Source organism: Tamandua tetradactyla, chromosome 24, assembly GCF_023851605.1.
Source record: "Tamandua tetradactyla isolate mTamTet1 chromosome 24, mTamTet1.pri, whole genome shotgun sequence".
NCBI classification, from domain to species: Eukaryota; Metazoa; Chordata; class Mammalia; order Pilosa; family Myrmecophagidae; genus Tamandua; species Tamandua tetradactyla.
This window is the reverse complement of record NC_135350.1, coordinates 11,738,758-11,745,424: the sequence shown is the minus strand read 5'-3', so window position 1 is coordinate 11,745,424 and position 6,667 is coordinate 11,738,758.

The window sequence follows — 6,667 nt, the reverse complement described above, 5'->3', positions numbered from 1 at the left end:
ATTTCCACACACAGAAACTTTGGCAAGTGACTCAGCCTTCCCCCACACCTCAACTCCTGCCATGACCTTGAAGGATAAGGTCTATGAAAAACCCATGAGAGACTTACACCTCACGGTTCTTTCAACACATGGACCTCAATGCCTCCATCTTTACTCACAAAAGCAACCCAGCTCAATAGAAATTTTCTTGATTTTGTGATTCCCTGAACATGCTTCTATTGCCAAGTTTTCATCTTCAGTTCTCTGCCTTAGAATAGCCACATAACCATTTCTCTTTCCCAGGCTCTGCCTGCCATTATACTTATTTTCAGACTTCATGAAATCCCTACTGTCTTCTCTAACTCTTCACTTTTGTCCATGTATATCAGTTCCTACTAGGTTTGCTCTTTATTTGACTTAGACCCTACGGACAACACTTTAACAATATTATTATACTTAAAGTTATCATTTACTTCTTTCTCCCTTTATCCTCTCATTGTAGCCACCTTGGAAACTAAGAATCCTGGATTAATACAGGAATCTAGTTTCTTTACTCCTATACCAAGAATACCACTGTTGCCACTCCAAATTCTCGTTTTAAGCCAAGATTCTTGAAAGTATAGTCTGCCCTTGCTATTGCCACATTGTCATCTCTAGCCACTGCAATTTTTCCATTACTTTGCTGAATCTGCTCTGATTTGAGGTTCAAGATGACATTGTAATTTTAGCATCAGTGAATAGTTTTCAATCTGTATCATACTTGGCCTCTGAGTGATGCCTTTCATTCCTGTATTTTCCGTGACTATCAACAGACAAGTCATGCCTCATCTATCTCTTCTGGCTCCAACCCTGCACATCCACATTCCTGCTGGATGCCTTAAAGCACTTGTCTTCCCCATCCCCACTCCAATCTATCCCACACAGTCTCTTATGCTTGTCCACTCAGTTTATCAAGCCAGAAATATGGGAAGTAGATTAAATTCCAGCCTTTTCCTTCCTTTATCCTGCCTATTTAAATGATACTATGTCATAAGATTCTACTTCCTGAAACCTGTCAAATAAGACTTCTTCTCTAAAGCCATTTGTCCTTGCTTCAGTTTGGACACTTGCCATCTCGAATCAGAACATGGCAAGTCATCTCCCTTTCCCCCTCTTTGTCCTCCTCTAATCCATCTACACACCGCCATGAAAGTGGTATTAAAAAAATAAATTATAATCTCACACTCTTTCTTATCATCTTTCGGAGCTTCTCCATCCTACAGAATGAATATACCTCCTTAGCAAGTTGTGCAAGTATCTTTGGGGTCTGACCCAAACCCGGGTCCCATCAAACCTACTCAAGTTAGATCTGCATTGTAAGAAGACATCAGGTGATTTGTATGGACTTAAAATTTGAAAATCTCTGCTGTAGAAGATAATATTTACAATAACTTCCCTCAATGAATAAATTAATGAGTTTTGTATGAAGTTTTCTTTATATTTTAAATTTGGGATTATACTAAAATTCTAAATATTGTAGAAAATGTAAAAAAAGTATCATAGAAAATATAATACAGTTCCATTATTTGACCTATTTTTAATATTTTGCTAAATGCAGTTCAAATTTCTCTGTCTTTTAATGTAGAAATAAAATGTGGATGGTGTTATACTTTTTCCCTTCCCCTGCCTGCCTTCTCTGAGGTAATCACTACTGTGAAGTTGGAGGACATCATTCCCATGTAAAAATCTTTCTTACAACTTATGTATGGATCCATAAAATATCATTATTTTAGTAGCTGTTTCTTGTGAAGTTCCTCAAGTCAAACCCAGAACAGTGCATCAAAACATAATTCAGTAAGAACCATTAATACAAAGGAGAGAGTCTATGTGAGGGAAGAACTCATATGTCAGATGGTTTGGCCTAATCCAAGGAAAGAATTTAGATTTTATACCTTTACAAATGAGTGAGCAACGTCTTGCTCTGGTAAAGCTCCAGGATGAGACTTGGATGTGGGAGAATTCACATTTGTATTTAGTGACTGCAGTATTGGAGCAAAATGACAGAAATGATGTGCCTGTAGTAAATGCCAATGGTACAATTTTTTTTAAAAGATGGTGTGATCACCATCTTTTACTATACCTTGTCTTCAGATGCTGCTCCAGCTAAGAGACGGAGAGAATAAAATGCTAGGTCTTAGGGCCCACTGAGCCAAGGGGAAAAAGTTTTGATTAGAAAATATTGTCTGGGGCAGGGGGAAATAATAATATAAAAAATTTTGTCTGAGGGGAAAAGTGGCAAGGATCTAAGAGAATGAAGCAAGATCATAAGAGAATGGAGCTGGCCCTGGGAGGGAAAAGGATGAAGGGACAGGAAGGAATCTAGATCACTGGAAGGTCAGGGAACTGGGCCTGGTAAACCCTTCTCTTCTCTCTATTCTCATCCTCTAATCTACCTTCCTGACTAGTCTCCCATTTTCCTTAAATTCTTCCTTTCTGTTAGCCAGCCAGCCTATAGGTATGCCTAAGAGTTACTCTGGAGGACCTCTGCTGTTGCTCAAATGTGACCTCACTCTCTCTAAGCCCAACTCTGCAAGTGAAATCGTTTGCCCTCTCCTCTACGTATGACATCCAGGGGTGAAAGTCTCCTCAGTGGCATGGGAGATGACTCCTAGAGATGAGCCTGGCCCTGGCACCCTGGGATCAACAATTGCATCCTGACTAAAAGGGGGAAAAGAAATGTAACTAATAAAATATCAGTGGCAGAAAGAGTTCAAATAGAGGTGAGAGGCTACTCTGAAGAGCACTCTTATGCAAACTTTAGTTATACATTACTACCTATCATTATTTTCCAAACCCCAAGCAAAACCATTTCTGCCAGTCCTAGAGAATACCTAGGGCAATATATAAGCTTCTACAAAGGTTCCATGCACCAGGGTAACTTTCCAGAAACATAAAATCTCCAGCTGTGTCACTAGACCAGACAAGTCCTGAAATGCAGAGGAGACAGCTTTCCAGAATAGAAACTAGTTCTATCCCCATCCCATATTATCAATAGCCCCTTTCAACATGAAGAGGTTGGAATGGTCACAGCCCAAATACCCCTAAAGAGTGGGAGAAAGATCAAAATTGATGGTGGAATTATACAGAGAAGGTATGGTTGAACAATGAGTATGATTGCTGAATTATTATATTGATATTTCTTTTAGTCTCCCAGTATCTTAGGGCGGCTAGAAGTAAAAACCTAAAATTGTGGAATTGTAATGCATACCAAACTCCGAAATTGGTTCTACAACTAATTGTTGTGCTGTGCTTTGAAATTTATTGCTTTTTTTGTGTATCTGTTATTTTTCACAAAAAAAGAAAAAAAAAGTCGATTATGATGATAAAAAATATATATTCCTTCTAACCTTCAATGTTCTGGAGCAGCTAGAAGGAAAAATCTGAGATGATGGTATGGTAGCCCATGACAAACTCTAGGATCTGTCTTGTAACTACTTGTTGAAGAGTACTTTGAAAATTATTGCTTTTTTCTTTCTTTGCTTTGTGTATATATATATATATATATATATGTTATATTATACAATAAAAAAGTTAAAACAAAAAGGAGAAAATTCTTCCTTCCTCCCTATAATTCTAAAGTCCACTAGGATCTTTTGGAAGTTATAGGTGCCTAAGATGATTCTGAAGAAAATACAAATGACTAATAAATGCAAGAAAAGATGTTCCAACTTACTGGTAAGCCAAGAAAAGATAATAAAAACAACAATAAAATTTTTTGGAGGGGCTTTAAAAGTAAGGGGGAGGGGGGATGATGGTGGCAGAGTTCTCGCCTGCCATGCTGGAGACCCAGGTTCGATTCTCGGTGCCTGCCCAGGCCAAATAAATAAATAAATAAATAAATAAATAAATAAATAAATGAATAAATAAATAAATAAAAGTAAGGGGGAGCTGTCAGAATACTTTCAGAATGATTGTAGCTTTGTTGAACCTCAAGCAGCTGTAATTCTCTAGGTGTATCTTAAATATAAATTATTCTGATTTGAGGTGAGTTTTAAGTACCATAAATTGTAATACTGCATCTACAGAAATATCAGCATTTTGGCACTTAAGAACTGAACAGCATCCCAGACCTCTTGAAATTGACCCTGCAATCACAGGCTATTCCCTTACAAGAATCTAAAATGCAATATGCAAAGGAGAATGGTTTACCGCACTGAGTATTTTCAGCATTTCCAAAAGCATTGTGAAAATTGTAAATTTGCGGATGATAAAATTGTTGCAAGCTAACTGAAATGTAAACATTAACAATTTTTACTGGCAAATAATTGACATTGTATACCACTGTAAGGTACTTTTTTTGGGCCAATCTTTATATACTCTTTTACCATCTTCTCTAATCAGGTCTGACTAGCTGTAGGGGGATAATATAAGCATTTGGTGGTGATGAGAAAATGGACCAAAAAGTTGCATTAAGTGGAAAAGGCTCTGGGCCACCAGCCTAAAAGTTCACCAGGCTCCTGCCTAGCTGAAGCAACCTGCAATTCATTGGTAAAGTTGCCCTACCTCTCTCTTATAAGTTCTCATCTACTTGCAGTCATAGTGAGAGGCTGTCCAAGGGACACCTGTGTAAAGGTTGAGGATGAACTGCATTGGCCTCTGAGGTTGCATATTATTTTTATTTTGTTTTCAAGGGGTTTATATTTGGCATGGTCTGAAGTCCTAAGGATAAAGGTGAAAGCCTCTCAAGGTTTGTTTATTCTCTTCTTCTCCTTTTCAACCAAGTTTCATGGATTTTTCTAGAAAAGTGAAACAAAATATAATAAAGGGAACACAAAACACCAAATGTTTAGGATTTGTGGAAATGATGCCAACTTCCCCTCTTAAAATATGGTCCTTAAGAAGAACAGATTATTTCAATGTGGCACCAATGAAACTCCCTTCCCACCCATTTGGTAGAGTATAGTCATTTTTTATATAATGCCTATGTGATATCGAAAAATCCTAAGCTGTATTTAGTCTTTGAATCTCTCTTTTAAGGCTCTGTTTATTTTCATTAAGCCTCTTCTTTTTCAGTTCAGGTGATGTATTTGTGTTTAGAAATGTATAACTTTGGCTTACTTGGCTATTTTTCCCTCATGCAGATTTTATGCTGGTAAATGTGCACTAAAGGGCATTTGTATAATTACTTGTTTAATCTGGAGGCTCAATGCACTTTGTATGCTGCACAGCACAGTTCCCAGCTCAGGTATTAATAGTGTTTTCTGATGAGCTGATGAGGTTGATATTGATGGTGATGAAAAGGAAATGAGAATAAATTCAGTATAGTGAGATTTAGGTACAGAGCAAAAGAATATTTTCAGCCTTATACAGAGTACTTTACAGGAAAATATATCTCATGCTTTTACACAGATAAAATATGCCTATGACATTTAGAGCTGTAAATATAATCATGGCTACATGCTTATTAACTTAAAACAGGCAGAGGTTCGAGCCTAGATGCTCATTAAAGCTATTTATTCTTCCAAGACATTGTTCTGTATCATTTGGTAATTTTAAAATGTAATAATTTCTTCTTGTAATTCATAGTTTATAAAGGACAATTAGAGATTATTTCATTGTGTCTTTAGAAGGACCTAAACTATTCCAAACAGAAGATGAAGAAACATGATGGTTACTTTCAGCCATTTCAGTATATAAATGGTACCAAAAAATGTCCTTGATTGTACTGTTTTGGGCACTGATATAGAATTTGTCATGCAATATTTGCGTGGTTCTTTGTCTCTAAAATTTATTGAAGTATTATTCTATTGCTGCTTTTTCCCAAAGTGGGAAATTAAAACTTTTAATGTTATTGCTATTGTATTTATTTAATACTTACCCTGAACTAGTGACAGCTCTAAGCTTTTAAAATTTGCATTAAATTCTTACAGCAACCTGTGAAATAGGTATTTCATCTCTCTTTTATAGATGAAGAAATTAAGCCACAGAGAGGTTAAATAACTTTCTCCAGATCAGTGTGGGGTAACCAATGAAAGGTCTTAATCACAATTCTTTGCCTTTGTGGAACACTAGTTTCATAGCAAATTTTAGCGGTTACTTGAATCAAGACTGTATCAGTCAAATAAGTATGTGAAACAAATATGAGCAGGTTTAGTAGTCACAGATTTGTTAATCCTCCCAAAGAGTCTTATAGCTGTGATATTGAATATTGATAGTGAAACATTAAGATGAATCTAGTCGGCTAAAATTTACTAACTTGATTTTATCACTCAATGATGAGTTAGCTATCATTTGATGCTGACTCATCAAATCTAATCTCTTTTAATTATGAGTAGCAGCTACAGTTGTTGAGTTTTCTACTCTGCTGGGTACAATACCATGAACAATTTTATTTTTTTCTAATTCTCAGAGCAATATTAGCTTTAAGCTCTCTGAAGGCAGGAACAATGTCTGTCATTCACAAGTGGGTGCCATGAATTAATAAAGAGTGGAATAAATGATCATCTTTTTAAAATACATGGGAAAGCCATGAGTCAGGCAGTTTATATAACTTACCTAATGTTGCAAACTTGTAAGGGACAGAGTGAAGAATTGATTCCAAGTTTATTTGACATAAAAATCACTAGCCCATGCTGAATCCCAGATTCTAGAGAATGATTCACCATGCCTTTGATGACTCCTACTTGCTTTTCTAGTCTTGTTTCTTACC